This window comes from Leucoraja erinacea, chromosome 7, assembly GCF_028641065.1.
Source record: "Leucoraja erinacea ecotype New England chromosome 7, Leri_hhj_1, whole genome shotgun sequence".
Taxonomy (NCBI): Eukaryota; Metazoa; Chordata; class Chondrichthyes; order Rajiformes; family Rajidae; genus Leucoraja; species Leucoraja erinaceus.
In genome coordinates, this window is record NC_073383.1 from 55022372 (window position 1) to 55046083 (window position 23712).

General features: G+C 39.4%; 1 protein-coding gene across 4 annotated transcripts in view; it reads right to left on the bottom strand.

Moving 5' to 3' along the window:
* nckap5l (NCK-associated protein 5-like) overlaps positions 1–23712 on the bottom strand; it is a 458995-nt gene that overhangs the window by 423522 nt on the left and 11761 nt on the right. The window contains exon 1 of one of the 4 annotated variants that reach the window (XM_055638607.1): positions 9854–10461. The exons of 2 other annotated variants lie outside the window; for them this stretch is intronic. The gene's annotated coding sequence lies outside the window, so the exon portion shown is untranslated. Of the gene's footprint in view, positions 1–9853; positions 10462–23712 lie in introns of those variants that run through there. One more of the 4 variants, XM_055638605.1, reaches the window with a different exon arrangement.

A 23712-nucleotide genomic window follows, 5' to 3' on the forward strand; every position in this document is an offset into this window, starting at 1 on the left:
CAGTGGAGCTGGAAATGTGCTATCTTTTTTTCTCTCTACCTATGGTTTTCTAATTTCTAAGTAGTAGGATATTTCCCAAATTTACTGTAATATATAACATTTTAGGGAAGACCAGATAAGCTGGTGGGATCATAAATGTATAAATGGCAACACTGGAGGATCGCCGTAGGCAACTGTTGAACTGTAACTTAACTTTGTGTAGCAATGTAGCGACCAAAGTTGATATTTGGTGGTATTGTGAGTTTTCGACGGGATGAGTTATAGAAAGTTACTAGACTAAGTGGGACCCATTGGGTCTCATGTTTACACGGGAGGGCTGGTCCCCCAACGCAATATTCCACCTCTCCACCAATTCCAATATTGGTGGCTAATGGAGGGTGGGGGGGCTTTCTGGAGCACTAGTATGGATGTTGGGCGCTGAAGGGACTGGTTTCCGGAAGGCTAGTATGGACATTATGTGCCAAATGGCAGCTCAGTCACGACTGGTGGGCTGGCAATTGACTCACGGCTATTCCTTGAAATTAAATTTCAAGCAGGGTGCACGGCCACCAAATTCAAATGCAATTTCCTAACATTTCAAGCAGGGTGCAAGGCCACCAAATTAAAGTACAGTTTCTTACCACTTCAAGCAGGGTGCAAGGCCATTGAATTCAAGTGCAGTTTCATGCCACCAAGCAGGGTGCAAGGCTACCAAATTCAAGTGCAGTTTCATGCCATTTCAAGCAGGGTGCAAGGCCACCAAATTCAAGTGCAGTTTCATGCTATTTCAAGCAGGGTACAAGGCCACCAAATTCAAGTGCAGTTTCATACCACTTCATGCTGGGTGCAAGACTACCAAATTCAAATGCTGTTTCAAACCATTTCAAGCAGGGTGAAACCACGAGAAAACCAAACACCACACAACACCATATAAACACTTCTTGAACATAAACACCACACTCACAGTTCAGTGGACATTCGGTGTGTTCAGGTGATTCACAGCTCAGACAGAGTCGTGACCTCTCCCTCCCCCATCTTGCAGAGACTGAGCCACACCCACACTTCTGGGTTTTATAATCCCTCCCCCCTCCCACTGGAAGGAGCGTGGCCTTCATGGCGTGATTGACAGGAGAGAGATTCTCAACATTTTTTAAACACTAATAACACTTTTAATTTTCATTGATGGGAAGAATCCTCTGCACCTGATGAGTGGAGGGGGAATGAGTAAGATGGCCAAAAATCACAGCCGTAAGTGGTAGCATTTTATCTAAAATCAATATACAATGCAAACAGGAAGTTGTCAAGTTTAGACTTTTAATCATTTGCCATTTTAAACCAACCACCATGAACCATTTGCTGTGCTTTATTTCAAACCAACCACCACCAACCATTTGCTGTTCTTTATTTCAAACCAACCACATTTTCATTTTCAAACCACGTTAAGGACACTCAAGGTCAGTAAAACCACACTCACAGTTTAGTAGACATGTGTTCAGTGTTATTCACAGCTCAGACTGAGCGACGTGACCCTCTCACTTCCCCCATCTTGCAGAGACTGACAGGCACTCAACACTTCGGGGTTTTTTAGTCCCTTTGGAAGGGGCGTGGCCTTCAGGAGAGAGAATTTCATCACGTTTTAAACACTAATAACTCTTTTATTTTTCATCAATGGGAAAACTCCTCTTGTCCCGTGCAGCGGAGGGGGACTCTGAGTAAGTTGGCCAAAAATCACAGCCTTAAGTGGCAGCGTTTTTTCTAAAATCAATATATAGAACAACAGGAAGTGTTCAAGATCAGACTCTTAGTAATATAGATATTAGTTGGATACTAATATATTACATCACATACTCGAGGTTTTTTTGAGCTAGTTTTTAAAAAAAACTGCAATAATCAAAGCCCGAAAGGGTAGGATGGGGATGAAGCCCAGTTTTTAGATGTTGGAATGGTTTTGTATCAATCTAATAAAATGATTTTCCAACTCCAGTGGTAATTACATTTTTTTTTCTCACTCCTAGTTTTCTTTACATATTTTTAAGATGTTCCAAAAGTTCAATAAAATTAGTTAATTTATGTTTTTTGCTCATGTGACAAAATAAATTATATGTAAAATTATACACATGGGAGAATAAGATGAAAATTCCCCAAAAAACATAAGAAAATTTAGTCGAGGGTGAATGAAATGTTGTGATAAAGACTCAAGGGTGAATGACATTGAAATAGTTTAAGAAGCACTGATCTAAGGTATCTAAAGGAGGAAGGTACACAAAATTGCTGGAGAAACTCAGCGGGTGCAGCAGCATCTATGGGAGGAGCTGCTCACAAAGATAGCTAATATTGCCAAAGACCCACAATACCCAGGATACTCTCTCATCTTCCTGCTACCTTGTGAAAAACTCCTATTTACCTGGAATAAAGTCACACAGATATCATGATACAAAGAATGGGAAGAATAACACACACAGGACAAAATAGTCACAGGAGAATAATAAAAACAGAAAATGCAGGAAAAACTCAGTAGGTCGGCCATCATCTGTGGAAAGAGTAACAGTCAATGTTTTGTGCCAGTGTCCCTTCATCAGAACTGACTGTCACAGGAGAGAATGGGCAAAGTGATGCAGCTATGAACAGCAACATGGACTTTTGCCTAGAGAGGGGAAACCGTGATGAACTTTCAGTTGAAAACACTATAAAATGTGACAGTAGCAGCATAGGTATCCGAATATCACTGGCCTCTATTTTAATGAGAGATTTGTGAGGAGATCTTCGCATTGTCAAAATTGGAGATAAAGGAGACTGGAAAAAAAGGAGAAGCTTGGAAGTGCGGATAACAAAACTGAGATTATATTTACCCTTCATGAAGTGGGTGTATTTGTCAAAGGAAACTGGATATACAGTAGCTCTTGACGTCATTGAGCTACATCAGTTGGCAGATGGCTTATGCAGCTCTGCACCTAGACGAAGTGAAGCTACCCCTCAACAACGAAAATAGCTGGGAGGACAGAGGGTGGTGGTTCACCCATTCCTTTTCTCCAGAGATGCCTCCTGTTCCGCTGAGTTACTCCAGCTTTTTATATCTATAGTATCTTTGGTTTAAACCCGCCTCTTGAGAAGGGTCTCGACCCGAAACGGCACCCATTCCTTCTGTCCAGAGATGCTGCCTGTCCCGCTGAGTTACTCCAGCTTTTTGTGTCCATCTTCGGTATAAACCAGCATCTGCAGTTCCCTCCTACACGTGGCGATTTTTTATTCCTTGTATTAAGTGTCAAAGGGGGAGGTGGAGTTGAGGAGTGGTCAGGCAGACCTTAGGACATCTGTTAATGTTTAGGGCATCATAATATGTGATTCCGTCAATTACAATTCAGATATGTGACTAAATAATCATTATGTATTATATGGGAGTCTCAAATTTTATCATCAGTTTTACTAGTTTCCACAAAGAATTCCTGATTTAATTTCAGGTAGCATGTTAACAAACAGATTGCTTCCTTAATGTAAGGGGGGTGGGGGTGGCAGACTGCATAAGATCATTCAAAGTTCAATATAACTCTTGCCAATATTTGTAGCCAAAGACAGGAGGAATTACCAAAGAATTTCTTCCTCCTAGTTCTGACTCCCAGGATGCATATATCATAAATGGGGAATGCAACAAACCTCTGGAAATTAAAGAGATCTGTGCAGCCTGGGTTTAAAGAGAGGGTTTTTGTTACCTTCCTACTGGGAGATTAGAAATTGTCTCACAGATTTTCAAGTTCATACATCAGATATAAAGCAAAAGCCAATTTTCTCATTGAAATAAAAACATGATCCTTATAAAAAGCGGAAAATATTAATTTGATTATTGACGTAAAAAGCAATGAAGGGTACCAATGAGTACGGTTTTCACAAAATAACAAAATTGTTGCAATTAAGCGCGATTTATTTTCTACAATTCTTCTGTGCCAATCTACTTGGTTTCTGCTCAACGTGAAGGGTAGAGACTAACTTAAGGCAGTTGTAAATCTCACACGAGGCTGCTTGTAAATCTGCCAAGTTACCAGTCTTTGCAAAACTGGAATTTATCATGCTGATTTGGAAACATTAGCATCAGTGCAAGTTTCTATGATCTATTCGACACAAAGCTCAATAGTACTGATGCTACTGGCATGTTAATGAAGCAATTAATGTTTAACAACAAGCTGTTATCCTAAAAAAGTGACCTTAGTGATTCAACTGAGGACATGAATGTGGTGACCAGCACAAAAATGTTATCCAGATACTGAAGCTATACGTAATTATTAGCTCAAATATTATCAATTAGCATGACAATATAACATCTTTACTGCCATACATTTGTACTTCAGCAGATGTAGCATAGTCTGCAGATATTGCATCTGCAACTAATTTTTCCAATTGTTTTAAGTGAGGCCTGCTGCAGACTGGGAAAAGGCAGGGCACTGGCCAGGCAGACTAAAGGCACCAGAAGGGAAACTACATTACATTAAATGGCCTTTTCACTGTAGCAGCAATTCAATTTGGCTGTAGATTGACAACACAATGAAGGTCAGCTTTTACTGCCTGTGCAGTGGAAAGGGAAATCTGGCCCTAGCTTTTACATTGTGCTGAAATTTAGTAGAGAGTCAGAGTGCAAGTACTTAAAAGATCAGCGATACTTATTGTTCTCAAGAAGTATTAATAAATCTGAACCAGTCTTTTATTGTTGTGTTTATATGTGATCCGTCTTCACATTCAGTCAACAAATTCAGAACATTAAAAAATGCTCATTTTGTCCACAGAAGATTATTTCTCAATTCTAACATGGCAATAATGTCCAAAACTAGCACCTTGCTTCAAATAGCAGCTGATTCGGAAATAATTGAGGAGCATATACAAGGGATTAACAATCCCACGTTAATTGTTAAATTACTTCAAACATAATTACCTTCTTTGAATGTGCAAATTTGTCATTTACATTTATAATATAACATTGTGCACAACCACTTTCCACGTCAGAAATGCATATACCCAAAACTGTTATTTAATTCTGTTTGTGGGTTGGACCCTGGTGCATTGTGCAAATGGGACAAAAGACAATAAATGCGCTGGCAGATTTTGCAATGATTGATCATTTTACGTTTGTAAGCCTTACAATGTACATTATCTCACCACAGATGACTGCACTTGATGGGACAAGCAAAAATAATGATTGACATCTTGGCACATTGTATACTTTCTCACGCACTGAAGATGTGTCAAAAATTGAAAACACCTCCCCTGTTGTCTCCCAGATGGGAACTCACTTTTGCCTGACAGTAGGTTTAAAATAAATCTACAAATGCCATATATTTGCGGGAGATACTTTTGCTACACCAGATATATCTTGATTAAATGAGAACTTCCAATATTGGGCAGGAGGTGCAGTTGTGTGTGAATAGTTGCCCTGTCACAGTAGTATGAACCCATATTCATAAACCATGGAAGCATTAAAAATCAATTATGAACTGATGGCATAATCGTTTACCCCTTCATTGTAACCATAAAGGCAGGCCCGCTATAGACCAAAGCAACAGAAGCAAGCTGACTGCATATTTTGACAAATTAGATGATTAACTGAAGACATCAAGCTCAGGCCCACTGCATCTCTATAGATCTTTATAAGGGGAGGGGAAAATAATTATTGTTGAAATGGATACACGTCCAGTGAGACACTAGTCCATCGGGACACTAAAAAAGGCAGCAACAGCAGGGCCACTTTTAGCAGTGAATCAAACAGTGGTCAGGCTAAAGGCATTGATTAGTGTCATAGTTAATAACAACTGCTATGTTTCAGTCTCTTTTAAAAATCAGAAACCTAATATTGAATGACCCAGATGTGCTACATCACACCATTGGCGAATAAAATAATTGGAAACAGAACACTGAACAGAAAAAGGGGCATAGTCTTGCATTGTGTGCAGCACGTTTAAATCAACACCAATTCTTCTCCGTGCAGATACAATTTGTAGGGCAAACTTAATTACAGCTAAAATAGTTTAAATGTAGAATATGCTTTCCCTATACTGAACTGCGCCTTTATCCATTGAGTCAGGAAGGAGTGGCTAAAGATTCAAAAGCACAAATGTTACAAATGTTTTCTCTTCACAATCTAATTAATTGTCTGTGTAATAAATACTATTATTAAATTTAGCACACCTCAAACATTCATTAACATTCTTTAACAGTAGCCATGTGCAATGATACGTAACTGCCACGCTACCCTCAAATTAGATTTAAAATTGGAAGATAATAAAGGTCAATATTTTCAGGTACAATTACAGAAAAACTCTATCCAGTAATAACCAAAATATTGGGTTTGGAAACTAAAGCTACGGATTAGCTGCTGACTATAGTAATGTAGCTAAAAAGTCACCCATCACAAATATCAATTTAAAAACTCCTTTAAATTTGGAAAGTTTTCAGAAGATAACATAGAATTCCATCAGTTGTGACAAAACAGCACTGAATGAGTATTTCAGTGTATAAATGCAAAAGCGTGCATTTGGAAATCCAATTGGAAAAGTATTCCTGTTTGCCAAATACTTTGACATGTGACACCATTGGGGAATATAGTGAACAGTTGTTCTGTTGTACTTCCTCCAGGGGTGTAAGTATATTGATCTATTTTTTTTAAATAGCCAATCATCAGCGGGTGGATGCAACTAAAACCTCTACAAAAGCTCTTCAAAAGGTGCAAAATTACAAACCAGGCAAATTGAAAATGTCAGCATAGCACGTGCTCTTCCTGAAATATATTTTGGAATGATATAGTGCATTCCAAATTATGTTGAATATTATGCAATATCTTCAATGATCTAGAGGAAGTTTTAGAGGAGTACCTCCTCCAGTTAAGTAATAATCATTGACCAATAAAGCATTAGATATTATTCTTCATTAAATTGGCAGCACCCAACTTCTAATTATGCCCATGACTTTTCAAATATGGAATTAAAAATGCAAAGATATTCCCGATAACAATACCAATCACTTAATCAATTTAGTACGTTATCATTTTGGAGTTCAAAGACAAGATGAAAATTTAAACCAAAAATTATATTGAACACACTCTTTATGTGAACAATCCCTGCATAAAATTGTTCATTTATACTTCACTGTCATGCCAGTTAATCATATTATCTATTGATATATTGCCTAACATACAAAGTTCCATCAGACACTGATGCATTGTCAAATGTTAATGAACATTTCCATGGTAATAAACGGATTTAAATATATATCTAATATGGCAGAAATATTTAAGCATCCACAGGCAGCCTACCTACTACTACAATTTTTTGTGTAATAAGCCAAACAAAAAACATCCATTGGAATATTATAGAAGCACAATGGAATATGCGCATCTGGATGCTTAAAGCTTTAAAAATGTTTGAGTGGTTGCCTCAGCGATGGATTTTAGCATTAATAATTTCTGCAAAGTCAACTAACATTATTAGCATGGCCAAAATAAATCAAAATTGAATTTACATTTTATATCCAACAATAAGCAACAGCCAAATTTAAATTACGTAACAACTGATATAAATCCATGCCTCCCAGGATTTATCCAAATATGTACTACTCTTTGAACATCAAATGTTTGCCAGTCAGTTTTTCCTTATCCTTTGTCAGTTAACATAGTTTATCCAATGCAGTCAACAACTGCAACATTTATGTAAACAATAGACAATAAAATCAAAGTTAATATGAGCTTATACTTTAAAATTCTGATGCTATTTTGCAACTTAAACTCATGTACAATGTAACATTATGAACCAAATCAAGTCATTTTAGAAAATAAATCACAAATTTGATTCATTTAACTGATAACTGAAGAATATTCAGAATGATGAAATCCAGCCCATTTGGTAAGCCACAACTTGCTGTGTGTGGGTAAACAAAAACATTGCAGAAATAGCATTTTGTTTCTGTTAACTGCAGTAGCAGTTTATGGAAACTTTCTTCTTGGGCCAGCTGGCATTGGTCCAAGTACAGCATATTAAAAAAAAGAAAATTACTCACATGCTATGCTTTACTGACTACTGTATTAATCTCAGAAAAAAAACTTCAAATGCTGGATGATTCAAAAGCATTTTATATAATTTATTTTGTAAAAGGCTGGTGTATACTCGCAAACTGCACAATATTTTCAATAATACACGATCCAGTAGTAAGTTTGCAAATTTAAAACTTGAACTTTTCAACGTGATTGATATTTTGAAGTATTAGCAAGCAAAAAAGAAACATTTTACCAGAGTGTACAAAAGTTGTAATTAAGATAACCTCATACAAAGAATTCTATCAACATGACATAAATCACAAAATACATCAAATCAAATTTGTTTTCCTCCCATATAGCCAATAGTATTAATCATCAAATTTACAAATCATTAAAAAAAATAAAATAAAACTATTTTGTATACAAGTGCACTATAATATCCAAGTAGTGAAAATGCATAGATTCTTGCAAAATATTAAACATTCTATTCCACAGTTGTTCTATTACTTTTGTAATTTTACACAAATGTAACACTATCAGCTTTCTGGTGCAGAATTCCCAACTGAAGATTAACTGAAGAGAACTTTTCCACCAGTAATTTAATTTAATCCTTCCCATTTTGAACATCCATTTAAACATCTCCTCACAGGGAACCAAAATAGATTTGTGGTGATTACATTTTCATGTTCTTCTGACTACCAGTTTAATTCTTCAATATAATCACCATCTATTGCACTCCGTCCAAAATTTTTTGGAATTTGTATGCAAATATTACAATTTTTAATTCTCAGCATACAAAAAAAGTAATCCCTGACATCTCAAAATAACTTATTCTGACATTCATTCCTTGAATATCTTGCAACTAACATTCAAATTAGAGCACAAGGCCAATAAATAGAGATTTCTCCAAACACAATGTGATGATTGTTGGTAAACTGCATGCAGGCAAGAGTTTTATGACTAAAATAGTTCCCACGGTGCCTTATGGTATTCGCCAATGGAGAAACCCCAAGAGAGGTTCCCAGCAAAGTATGGCACACATGTTCCATCTGAATGCTACATACATGCCAGGTCCTCAGAGATGAACTTTAACATCACAGACATTCATTGTTTTCTGCATGCGTTAGTGAAAGGGTTTTGGAGAGACAAGTTGCTTCAGCTATCGGGACTTAAGATGGAATCGGTGGATAGCCGTGTTTATCAGTTGCAGCAGCAGCAGCAGCAGCAGCAGCAAACATTTCAGGAGGACTGGAATTAAACAGTGCCATTCTTTCTGGAGAAATCATGCGAGATGTTACTGGGATTAACCCACTAGACAAAACCTTAATCAGACTTCGAAATAAAGCTTCAGTATCTGCTTTCATTCTCTAAAATGATCATATTTCTCCTCCATCATTCAGAACTAAGCAGCTTACAGCTGGATGGCGACTCAGCACATGCAGTTGCTAGTAGCAACAGGGCACACAATTGTGTTTCCCAGCCAAATAATGAGGCTTTTGCTGTCCCTGTTGATTGCTTCACAGACATTTTGGGGATGTGGTGACAACTGTTTGGTTCCTATAAAAACCTAACCTGTTTTATGAGTTAAATTAAAAGAGCTGGGTTTTTTTTAGTATGTTAAAAACGAGGTTTCGTTTCTGGAAATAGTACATGCTGCAATACCAAGCAGATTCTCATAATTTAATATCTAGCTAGTTAAATTATGCAGACATTTCAGCAACACAACCAGTTTTAGATCTCATGATCCAATGAGAATGTAAGTTGTTCTTGATGTGGACCTTGCAGTAAAATTCCACATAAACACTGTCTGTAAACAATGACAATAAATTCAATACCAGAATATATTTCAAGATTTATGCTTCTTACCCAGACTAGAGAACATCCTTAGAGCAGAGGTCCTTCACATAACAGTCAGAGTAATCCTCAGAGCAATCAAACAGCAGCATACAAAGATCCAGAGTTGATAAACTTTCTCTCCAGTTTACGGCCAAACCCTGCCACTGCAGTGAAAACAATCACTCGCTCTGCTTTGTTGTGCTTCGCTGGTTTCTCAGGGAGAGGGGTACTTAACATGTGTTTAGGGACGGCTGCCGCCTTTGAAGGTGGCAGTTTCCTCGGGGAGAGAAGCTTACAGCAGATCAAGAGTGCACTGCTGATGCTCTGTGTGCGATCCTACAACTGAGCCTATTAATTCTCGTCCCTAAGAAACTACCGAGAATCTGCTGTCGAGTGAAGCCCATCTGCTGCCATCATAATCAGTCTCAACTGAATGGCTCTGACAAATCTGTGCCTGCAGCAGGGGTTAGGGAAGTTGGTGCAGGGGGAAGGGTATGTTTCTTTTGTCTGCTGCAAACCAGGTTATTGTGAATGGAAAGGCACTTTGGGAAGTGGAATTAAAAAGCTCCAAATACCATCCAGGTTAAAGGCAACACCAATCCCCATCGCCAAACATTTGCTGCTAATGAACTAAATGAACAATTACCTTAATCAGATTAGCAATTTGTAGCATGAAGCACGATGCAGCTAAATGTGTATCTCATGGGTAATTTGTATGAATAAAACTGCTGTATCAGGTGATGAGCAATCACTTGTGAAAGATTGTAGCAGAGAACAAATTCTACTCCGGGCAGTAATCAATGAAAATAGTCATTATTGTTTTCACAATTCCACACTGTCATAATTAGTTTTCTTCATTCTTAATTCAACTCTGCACTATACAAAAAAAGAATAGTTGAATTCTTCATCTAGTGCCTTATTTGCTCACCCTTTTTGCCAGTGTTCAGTAAAGCACACAGTGTATAAATTACAGATGAAACTATTGAAAAACACATGACTGCAGAAGCAACCAGTTATGCATTGAAAATCAAAAGAAAATCACCATGAGAAAAAGTTGTATATATACAAAAACGGAATGCACTTGACTTTTAAATGTACAGACATTTTTGCATAAAACTAGTGGTAATTATTTGTTTGGAAATTGACCAAAATGAATTAGACCTAACGGAAAGCGGTATTAATTTCACCAGTGATTACTAAAGAGCACTACAGAATGCTGTCGTAGATGGATCCTTCACCCGTGTATCCTGTGAAGCGTAGTTCCGCTCTCACTCCCCCTCCCCCTCCCATGGAACAAGAATACAGTTTGCCTGGTCCTCACCTTTCACCCTCCCAGCCTCCGCTTCCAACACATAATTCTCTGACATTTCCGCCACTTTCAATGTGATCCTACCATCAGTCACATTTTCCCCATCCCTTTCAGCTTTCTGCAAAGACTGCTTCCTCTGTAACTCCTTGGTTCACTCATTCCTTTCCATCCAAACCTCCCCCTCACCAGGTACTTTGCCCTGCAACCGTAGGAGATGTAATAGCTGTCCCTTTACTTCCTCCCGCACATCCATCCAGGGACCCGAGAATCATTTCATGTGAGACAGAGGTTTGTGTGCACCTCCTCCATCTATTCCTTCAGTGCTCGCAATGTGACCTTCTTTACATATGCAAGACCAAGCATAGACTAGGCGACCATTTCGCCGAAGACTTGCACTCAGTCTGCCAAAATCTGATGGATCTCCCAGTTGCTAGCATTTTTAACTCCACTTCTCATTTCCTAATTACCTTTCTGTCCTGATCCTCCTCCCTTGCAGACTGAGACCACATGCAAACTCGAGGAACAGCACCTCACATTCTGCTAGGGTAGCTAGATACAACCCAACAGTATGAACATTGACTTCTCATATTTTAGGTAACTAACCGACAAAAACTCCCCACCTTCCTGCGCTCTGTCTAGATATACACCCAATTATCCGTTTCTCTTCCCCCTCAACCCCTTCTACAAATATTCCTTCCCCTGCCTTCACATTTTGAGCATATTCTATCCTAATCACACCCATTTGGCTTTTCATCTCTGGCCTGTGTCCAACTATCTGCCGACCAAAACCGCCCTCACTCTTATCCACCTTCTATACAAAAGTGCATTTTCACAAGGATGTTGCCAGCAATAGAGGGTGTGAGTTATAGGGAGAGGTTAAGTCTCTATTCTTTGGAGCATAGGAGGATGAGGGATGATCTTATAGAGGTGCACAAAATCATGAGAGGAATATCTCGGGTAGATGCAGAGATTTTCTTGCCCAGAGGTCACCTTTTCAAGGTGAAGGGGAAAAGATTTAATAGGAATCTGAGGGTTAACATTTTCACACAAAGGGTGGTGGGTGTATGGAATAAGCTGCAAGATGAGGCAGTTGAGGCAGGGAATATCCCAATGTTTAAGAAACAGACAGGTACATGGATAGGACAGGTTTGGAGGGATATGGACCAAGCGCAGGCAAGTGGGACTAATGTAACTGGGACATGTTGGCCGGTTTGGGAAAGTTGCGCCAAAAGGCCTATTTCCACACTGTATCACTCTATGAATTTCGCTGCACGTCGGTACATGGAAAAAATAAAGTAGCATTGTAACCTTTGTGCCTCTGCTTTCTACCTCCATCCATCCCTCACAAGCACTGCTGTCCACTCCATGAAAAGCATCCACATGAGGCGCTGCCTCAAGAATGTAGCATCAATCATCAAGGATTCCCACCATCCAGGTCACGCCCTCTTCTTATTGATACATTAGGTAGGAAGTACAGAAGCTTGAAGTCCCACATCACCAGGCTCAGGAACTGCTACTTCCCACTGCTACCTGGTTCTTAAACCAACCTGCACCCTAATCCTACCTCAACATCAAAACACTAGAGTCCACCTAGCTGTACAATGGACTTTTCTTTCTTTTTTTTTGCACCTAAATAGTGGGATTTTTTGTAGAGTACTCTTTCGTTAAGATACATTTTGCCTAATTTATCTATACTATCATTATATTCTGTTTTGTGTGTTTATGTGCCTGTAATTTTGCTCGAAGCAAGATTTTTCATTGTATCTCTACCTCACTGTACTTGTGCATATGACAGTAAACTTGACGGGTCAAAAAAAAATCCATTCACAGGTATTAAAAGTGAGTCACAGAACAACCTCTGTTGTCTATATGGACTTCAGTAAGGCCTTTGACAAGGTTCCACATGAAAGGTTGGTTAAGAAGGTTCAATTGTTGGGTATTAATGGTGGAGTAGCAAGATGGATTCAACAGTGGCTGAATGGGAGATGCCAGAGAGTAATGGTGGATGGCTGTTTGTCAGGTTGGAGGCCGGAGACTAGTGGGGTGCCTCAGGGATCCGTGTAGGGTCCACTGTTGTTTGTCATATACATGAAGGATCTGGATGATGGTGTGGTAAATTGGATTAGTAAGTATGCACATGCAGATATCAAACAAGAGGACATGACTTCAAACAAGTGGACATGACTTCAGAATTAAGGGACAGAAGTTTAGGGGTAATATGAGGGGGAACTTCTTTACTCAGAGAGTGGTAGCGGTGTGGAATGAGCTTCCAGTGGAAGTGGTGGAGGCAGGTTCATTGGTATCATTTAAAAATAAATTGGATAGGCATATGGATGAGAAGGGAATGGAGGGTTATGGTATGAGTGCAGGCAGGGGGGACTAAGGGGAAAAAAAAATTTGTTCGGCACGGACTAGTAGGGCCGAGATGGCCTGTTCCCGTGCTGTAATTGTTATATGGTTATATGATACTAAAATAGGTGGTGTTGTGGGTAATGAAGTAGATTTTCAAAGTCTACAGAGAGATTTAGGCCATTTGGAAGAGTGGGCTGAAAGATGACAGATGGAGTTTAATGCTGATAAGTGTGAGGTACTACATCTTGGCAGGAAATCAAAATAGGGCGTACATGGTAAATGGTAGCGAATTGAGGAACGTAGTTGAACAGAGGTATCTAGGAATCTGTGCATAGTTCCCTGAAGGTGAAATCTCAAGTAGATAGGGTGGTAAAGAAAGCTTTTGGTGGGCTGGCCTTTATAAATCAGAGCATTGAGTGTAGAAGTTGGGATGTAATGTTAAAATTGTACAAAGCATTGGTGAGGCCAATTCTGGAGTATGGTGTACAATTTTGGTCACCAAATTATAGGAAGGATGTCAACAAAATAGAGAGATTTGCTAGAATGTTGCCTGGGTTTCAGCAACTAAGTTACAGAGAAAGGTTGAACAAGTTAGGTCTTTATTCTTTGGAGTGCAGAAGGTTAAAGGGGGGGGGGGGGGACTTGATAGAGGTCTTTAAAATGATGAGAGGGATAGACAGAGTTGATGTGGACAAGCTTTTCCCTTTGAGAATAGGGAAGATTGAAGCAAGAGAACATGATTTGAGAATTAAGGGACAGAAGTTTAGGGATAACATGAGGGGGAACTTGTTTACTCAGAGTGGTAGCTGTGTGGAATGAGCTTCCAGTAGAAGTGGTGGAGGCAGGTTCGATTTTATCATTTAAAAATAAATTGAATAGGTATATGGACAGGAAAGGAATGGAGGGTTATGGTCTGAGTGCAGGTAGATGGGACTGGGTAAGAATAAGTGTTCGGCACGGACTAGAAAGGCCGAGATGGCCTGTTTCTGTGCTGTAATTGTTATATGGTTATATGGTTAACCTCAGCTCCAAAAGATCAGGCCAAGACAGTCTTCAGATTGTATTAAGTAATTAATGTCATCTGCAGTGGCCTACAAAGGGACTACAGGAAAATCTTGGATAACACATGTTGTGGTGATTGGTCGCAAGTATCTCCAGCAAGAGGGAGAGGAGAACAATATGGATGAGGAGCAACCATGGGATCGTAGCAACATAGAAAACATAGAAAACTTAGGAGCAGGCCATTCAGCCTTTTGAGCCAGCACCGCCATTCAATATGATCATGGCTGATCATCTAAAATCAATATCCCGTTCCTGCTTTTTCCCCATATTCCTCGATTCCTTTACCCCTAAGAGCTAAATCTAACTCTTGAAAACAACCAGTGAATTAGCCTCCACTGCCTTCTGTGGCAGGGAATTCCACAGATTCACAACTCTCTGGGTGAACTTTTTTTTTCTCATCTTAGTCCTAAATGGCCTCGCCCTTATTCTTACAGTAATCCGGTGGGCGGCGCGACTCTCGTCAGCAGCGGCCTCTGCAGTCCGTCCGCGTTTTATTATTTTCTGTCTATGTTTTTTATGTAGTTTTTGTTATTTTTTGTTGGGGTGTGTATGTGAGGGGGGGGTGGGGGGGGGGTGGGGTGGGAGGGAGGGAGAAACTTTTAAATCTCTCCCTGCACAGGAGACCCGACCTTTTCTCGTCGGGTCTCCGTTATCGTTGGGGCTGCAATGAGAAGCGGCCTCCAACAGGAAGAGACCGGGGACTCTGGTGCCGACGACTCACCTCACCGTCGCGGAGCTGGTCGAGTCCGGAGCGGGTGGAGCGGTGGAGGAGCGCTGCTGCTGCTGCTGCTGCGGCCCGACCGGAGAGTCGGAGGCTTCAACTGCAGGTCTGTGGACGGCGGCACCGGGAGCCCGCGGGTCCCTGGAGGGAGACCGCTTTTTCAGGGCTCTCGCAACGGCGACTTCCCCCGCCCGAGTTGCGGGGCCGAGGAGCTCCTGGAGCGGGGCCTGACATCACCGCCCCGCGCGGCTTGGAATGGCCGCGGGACTCTGCGAGCGCACGCCAGGGGCTCTAACACCAAGACCCGGTGTGCGACCTCGCACCACCCGGCGTGGCTTTAATGGCCGCGGGACAATCGCCATCGCCAGCCGGGGGCTTTGACTTTGACATCGGGGGGGGAAGAGTGCAGTGGAGAGATAAGTTTATTTGGCCTTCCATCACAGCAATGTGATGGATGTTTATGTAAATTATGTTGTGTCTTGGGTCTATTTGTTTGTAATGTATGGCTGCAGAAACAGCATTTCGTTTGGACCTCAAGGGGTCCAAATGACAATTAAATGTATCTTGTATCTTGACCCCGAGTTCTGGACTCCCTCAACATCGGGAATATTTTCCTGCATCTAGCTTGTCCAATCCGTTAAGAATTTTATATGTTTCTATAAGATCCCCTCTCATCCTAAATTCCAGTGAATACAAGCCCAGTCGACCCATTCTTTCATCATATGCCAGTCCAGCCATCCTGAGAATTAGCCTGGTGAACCTACGTTGCACTACCACGATAGCAATAATGTCCTTCCTCAAATTAGGAGACCAAAATTGCACACCATTCAGCAAAATAATCTGCCTTCCTGTTCTTGCCACCAAAGTGGATAACCTCACATTTATCTGCATTATACTGCATCTGCCATGCATCTGCCCATTCACCCAACCTATCCAAGTCACCCTACAACCTCAGAGCATCCTCATCGCAGCTCACACTGCCACCAAGCTTTGTGTCATCCGCAAACTTGGAGATGTCACATTCAGAAGAATCCTGGAGCAGGATTCATGCCTGCCTACTCTGCACAATTGTAATTTAAAATTTCAAAGCTGCTGCGTAGTTCACAATGGTTGTAACTAAGAAAGATTGTGACCCAAAAGCCTTGATCAATATTCAGTCCAAAACATTAATCAGACCCTCATTTGCACAGGCCTGTTTTGGGCTGGTCTTTAATGTCCCCCATGTATAGGAGCAAAATGGAAAGGCCATGTGGAATTGGTGCTCAAACCTGATCTCCTGCTGCACACCAGTTTAAATAAATCGCTGTTATCTTTTCCGCCAACTCCACGTAGACTTTCCATTTTGCTCCTACAATTGCCTCGGATGCCTTTCATGTTTTCTTGGGATGAAAATCTTGTCTCATAATTGGGCCTGAGCCCAGATTTCCCCCCCAAGTGTTTGTTGCTGAGTGCTAACTTTTGAGTTCAAGAGAGCCAACTGAAACACTGCCAGTTTCTTCCATGTGTGTGTGTAAAAAAAAAAAAAAAAAATCAAGAAACATAATCCACGATTCTTATTTTAAACCCAAACAGACGTTTAAATTTGCTAGTAATTTCCTCACCGGCGTTGCCAGTGCACTAATGATTTCCTTTCTACATTTTCCTTCTTTTTCCACTTTGTCTGACCTCAGTGACACTTTTTCTTATTCAGAACTCCTCAGCTTGTTGGCCTATCCCTGTTGCTGGGTATACCCACTTAAATTAAATATCAGTGTTCCACAAAAGCTGGCATGATCTAATTCACCAGTAATTGCCTAATTATAATGTGACCTTCACATCTGTTTATTGGGGTGGACCTGATGAATGTGTACACTCCATTCTCTTTCAGCTACACTCACAGGGAAGGTGAAAGATTTCATGACTTGTCATTGTATTATTTCTCTCAAAAAATAATGTCAAGAATGATTCACCGCACAAAGTGTGCATTTTCTAGGACTCAGATGACAGGAGTTTTAAACTCTATATCACAAGGTTCACATCTCAATCTATTAAATTGAGCACAAAATCAAGGGCTGAAATCCGAGTGCAATGCTGAGGAATTGTTAAATTGCAAGATGACCAGTTTTTTTGGATGAGGCTTTGGTGAAAGGCAAAGTAGTTTTCCTTGCCCTGGTCAACTTTTACTCATCATCACCAAGAATAGTTTATGTCTATTTCTGTATATTTTTGGTTTAATTACTGTTTAGAGGAACTTGGCTGCTCTATCATCAAATTAAGATCAATATTCCTCTAATGCTCGGCGATATCTTGGGATCGAAACTATTGTAGAAAAGCAAGTATTGTCTTTGTTTTATTCTCCTGCAGTCCTCTTATTACATTTCAAAGTAGGTTTTATTTATCAGCTTCAACTAATCATAAATATGAATAAAGGCAAGGATTAGAAAGAAACAGACCAGGTGCAGCAGATGCAATTGTTAGATGGACATTTTGGTTGACACAGACATGAAAAGTAAAAATGCCTGTTCCTTAGCGCTATTTCTGTTCTAAGTACTATTAATTCCAAGACTTAATTTTCCATTTCTAAATACCGTTTAAACCTCTTTTGGTATTTTTCTTAATTTTTTATGCTTATAACAACATGGAAAGCCATTCTGCCTATCATGTTCATAAGTTCTAGGAAAAGAATTAGGTCATTTGTCCCATCAAGTCTACTCTACCATTGCTGATCTATCTTTCCCTCTCAACCTTATTCTTCTGACTTCTCCCCGTAAAACCCAACATCCTCACTGATCAAGAATCTGTCAATCTCCGCTTTAAAAATATCCATCGACTTGGACTTCCATCGACTTGGACAGCTGTCAGTACCAATGAATTCCACAGATTCACTACCCTCTGACTAAATAAATTCCTTCTCATCTCCTTTCTAAAGGCTATGCTCTGAGGGGTTCTAAAGGCTATGCCAGCTCCAATTCCCCCTCTCCTTATTTCCCTGTACCCCTGCAACTTACTTTCTCTCGTGCATACCCAGCAAATCCTCATTTACCGAATCAATTGTAGGCCGCGATCAGCATACCTGCATCATTAAGTAAGGTGGGAAGAAACTGAACCTAGTATAGGAAACCTACAGAACCACAGAGAATACTCTAATTCCTCAGGGAGTGTACACAAAGTCAGGATCCTGGAACTCTGTAGCAATACCACTAGCTTTTTCACCACTACGTTACTGCAATGTTATGAATAATACAAAGATGACTTGTGCATGTAGAACATGAGGTTTTGCAACTGATACCACCATAGTATATTTACAGACAACACAATTCTTGGTGATAGCCACAAGGAAAGAGTTATACTTTATTCTCTTGCCTTGGAAGTGGTGTACTAACATAAATTTCATAATCACACTGCTATAACCATGAATTATTCACGCTAGCAAATAGGGTTCATTTTCCTTTCATTATTCTGAATTTCGACGCTCTTAAATTAGGAACTGTTTCAGGACGATTCACAAACTATTAATATGCAAAAACATTTAATTTAGTTAATATACAAATACTTTAGTTACTCGAAATCAAGTAGAAACAACAAATCCTTGCTTCTAAAAAAATGTGCAGCTGCACCAACTGCATTATCCTGACACTATCAATAGTTGCAAATTAGCTTTCAAGTACTCCTCAGACATTATGAGTTCAAATTTGTTTCTTAATAATTTAATATAAAAATTTGATCTGGTATTTGCACAATGGATTATGAATTCTGTGTAACAATTGAATGAATTATTGCTGGTATGATAAAAGCATGGACTAACTGAAATATTATGATGGATGGTTGTTGAAAAGAGGGGCACACAAATTCATGACCCCTTATCCCATTAGGGATAAGAGCACCGACAAGTGACCCGACAGAGAATTAAACTTGTAATCAGTAAACATGGATTGATTGCGACAACTTTCACAAATCAGAGTAACAATGAAGGACAACAGTGTAAGAGTGCTCTTCCAGCTACATTATCAATGCAAAGGAAAGCTTTGTTTCACTCTGGCCCTGCAAGTTAGTGTGGATAGACACAAAAGGCTGGAGTCGCACAGCGGGTTATGTGTGGATGTGGACAGAAAGCTGTGGCACAGGGAAAAAAACAAAGTGCGACTTCCTCTACAAGGCAATAGCAATCCACTTTAGTTTGGATCTGTTAAGTACTTTAAACTGAATTGTATTTCACTATGTAGATTTTTCAGTTGGCAATATATTAAAGCAGCAAAATGCACATCATCTCATCGCCCAAATGCACCATTGGCCTGGTCCAATTTTCAAGCTCAAAGGTCAATGAAATAATTAACTCTGCTTTGGCCTGGATAGCATAAGCTCTCCAGTCTACTTTTAACAAGGAGAAAATAACAGAAGTTATCAGTAAGCCCATGCCTGCCTTTTGTACGTAGGCATGTTCCATCCCCAACACCTCATTCATTCTGATGGGAAATCTTAATTGTGCTGCAGACAAGTGCTGAATACAGCACAGGAACTGGCCATTCTGCCCAATTATTTAATGCCAGATTCAATGCTTCATACCAGTTTCCTCTCACACTTATGGCATATCCTACACTGCATGGTTCCCTTTGTGTTGTGTTGTCCTTAAATGTCATCTCGTTTCCTGTTAGAAAAAAAGCTTTGGTATTTCCCCCAATTATGACTTAGGGAGTTTTATGTGCGTTTTAGATGAAATAATCTCCTTCTGAATTCACAACTGTATTTAAATCTTCTTATCCTTATACTTATTGTGAAATCTCCCTAAAAGGGATCATTTTCTCAGGTTCATTCATAATTGTAAAAAGCATGGTCAAAGCACCCCTTTGTCACTTCTCTCCTGGAGATTTCAATTTTTAATATCTTCAAACTTTAATGCTAGTATTAATCTCTCACTTCTGCTATTATCCTTATGAATGTTTCCCAGCACATTAACCAATGTCTTTATATTCTCCATAATCTGGAGACATGAGCTCGTATAATGAGGTTCAATGGACATTTAACAATGCCTTTTAGATTTTCTTCCTTCAGAATTGCAGTACAGTGCAGAGCTTTCTATCATATACCCTATTAACCTATGTTGCTGCATGTAGTGACGTGTAACTGCATACCAAAATCATATTTTTCCTCCAAACCACTCAGGTACTCATTATCCAAATGGTATGCTGCCTGCTTATCCATCAAACCAGAATATAACATCACATTTGCTTATTTGCTTCTTCCACTCTGCTTCTCAAAGTTTATGAATTTCTTCTTGTCAGTTTTCCATTTTCTAGGATTGTTATCTATCCATGCACATGTTTATTACAGAATATGAATTGAAATAGACATTGTGTCTTTAATTATTTATTTTTTAAAAGTAATTGTTAGTTTACCTACTGTGGTCTTTCCTTTGTTCACCTCAGACACAATCCCCTGCCACAGACATTTCCTTTGTTCCCTTCACATACATGGCCATGCTACAGCTTAAAATACACTTACTTCCCAATTCAGATGAAGGTTCCTTTAGCCAAGTTGTTCACTCCATTTCTCTAGCCAACGAGTGCATCCAGCATTTTGTGTTTTATATTCTAGTACATTTATATATGTTTGAAACTTTGGAAGCACCCCTTGACAAGCTACTGCCAAGGAGTTTTTGAAGCACCCCTTGGCAAGCTACTCATTGGTAACAGGTGATTGCTATTATCAAAATATTAGTTAATCAAGTCGCAGTCTCCTTAATAAATGTAATTAAGGTCCTACACTGGCTAATGAGCTATGCTATTTGAGGAAATCTGGTATTAATCACACCTCTTAAGTATCACGTCCAATGACTTTTCTGTGACAAATTAAGCAGGAGATTTCCAGACAATTTGCTTATATTACAGGGCAATGTCTCATACATGTTTCTATGCATTTACATGCCAGAATTCACCCATGTACATAACCAAATAATACATGCAGTAAACAATATAGGTAAAAATAAAACTCTACTTGCAAAGGGAAAATTCCAAATACTGAAATAATCAAGGACAGCTTATCCATAACTGGAAAACTGGAGCTGCAAGACACTTGTTTCAGGTTAAATATACGCATGCTGGGATCCTGCCCTTGAGGTGACTCCAGTTTAAGCTGGAGTTACTATTAAGCAAATAACATGTGGTAAATGCAAAGATAATGACATAAACACAACATTTATTTCACAGTACAAATTCAATTAATACCCCAAATATTTTCCTTTTGCTATCTTTATGTGGAATACAATTCCATTAGTTGCTATATCCTCCACAGAGAAGCTGAGGTCATTTTTCATGAGGGAATCAATTTTCAGTTTGGGTTTTTGGTCATTCTTCACAGACTTCAAGCAAATGGATCAGCACAGCTGTGACCAATCCTACCCTTGTTAGGAATCCACCCAATCACTGTGTGACAATCAATCTGTTTCCTCCCAACCCCCTCTTGAGCACAAACATTTTGCACAAAACAATTAAAAGACAAGCAGTTTTGTTTTTAATTGAGGCACTTAGTGTCACAATCTGCCTTTTCTATCACTATAAGCATTCCTAACTGTTCATCTATGTATTCCTCTTCACAGAAACATAATATTGACTGATTCATACACAAACCTACAATGAATTATTATCAAGCAGTTTACCTCCTATCCTACAAAAAATATGTAACATTTTTCAATGTTTAAGAAGGAACTGCAGATGCTGGAGAATCGAAGGTTACACAAAAAAGCTGGAGAAACTCAGCGGGTGCAGAAGAAGGGTTTCGGCCCGAAACGTTGCCTATTTCCTTCGCTCCGTAGATGCTGCTGCACCCGCTGAGTTTCTCCAGCTTTTTTGTGTAACCTAACATTTTTCAATCATGTCTTTCTACTGTGTTTAGCTTTTAAGATTAAATGTAACTTTATCTCAAATATTTGAGAAGATATAACTTCTAAAATCATTATATTTTGTTCCATTCCACATACTAAGTAGGTATCATCATGTCTCCCGAAGGTGTTCGTTAAGTTTTCTGAAGTGTCTGCAAGTAACCTGCTATCGGCATTGTTAAATTATGGATCTCGTACTTTTTCTAGGATTTCAGAAAACTATAAAATCAGGTGAAAAAAAAATGTGAAATTGGGAAAGGTGGAAAACACCTTGCGGTTTACTTTTAATCTGAAAAAGACTGAGGGACGAGAATTAATCTTGAGGGACAGTGTTTTATGTTATTTTGTTGAGCTGGTCTACACAATTAGTATCAACATTATACTTCTATCAGGCACTGGTATCAGATTTACCTGTTTTCCGTGTTTCTCTTTTTAATCACTTCTCTCAGCTATTCATATGTTCTGGATGTTGCTTTGGTTCAGTTCCATGCCAATAGCTCCAACACCTTGATTTTCACCTCACTATTTCTGTTAACTTCACTCCTTCCCCTGACCCCATCAATCCCATTTCCATTTGTTTTACTTTTTGAATGCTGAGAATATATGAACAAATGTCTATGGGGAGACATTTCAGCTGGCACCATGGAATGATGATACTGCCTCAGGATTTCTCTCTACAATACCGAAAACATTAATTCAATTAACAAGGATTTTTTCTGAAATAAAACGTTATTAAATAATAGATAGACTTACAGTATTACAGAACAATACATCACAGGAACATGCCCTTCAGCCCACAATGTCTGTAACACCCAGGGTGCCAATTTAACTGCATATATGCCTGCATGTGGTCCATATCTCCCAATTCCATGCCTATTAATGCGTTTAGGGCCTGTCCCACTTGGCGATTATTTCGGCGACTGCCGGCATAATTGACTGATGTATCAGGCCACTGAAAACGTCGCAGCGTGATGCGGTAGTGACACACCATGATGACATATGACCCTCGGTGTTTTTTCGAGTGTCGCAACATTTTTTTTGTCGCCGGTGGATTTTGAAATGTTCAAAATCTTTTGGCGACACAGCTGTTACGCCGAAAAAAATCACCAAATGTGACAGGCCCATTTGTCTAAATATCTCATAACGTTGCTTACACCACATCTCCTGATAGCCACTTTCTGCATAAAAATTATTGCCACATAATTCTCCTGTCAACTTTTCCCCTCTCACCTGACTTCCAACTTGTTTATATCCTTCTCAACCCTTTCACAACTTTTCTCACAATCTACAACTATCCAATTTTTGTGCCATCTGCAGACTTACTAATTAACGCACCTACATTTCTCCCAAATCATTTATATATCACAATGAACAGAACATTGGTACCAGCAGAACATCACTGACATCCACCCAAAATCACACCTATCTACCATTAAATTACCCTGTCTTCTACAGGTAAACCGATGCAGTATCCAACCTTGCAAATCTCCATGGATCGATGACAACAGTCTCATACTCTAATTTTCCGTACAGAGACAGGCAGATCCTTTAGAAAGTTCTAAACTAAACAATATTGCAGTTGATCACATAAT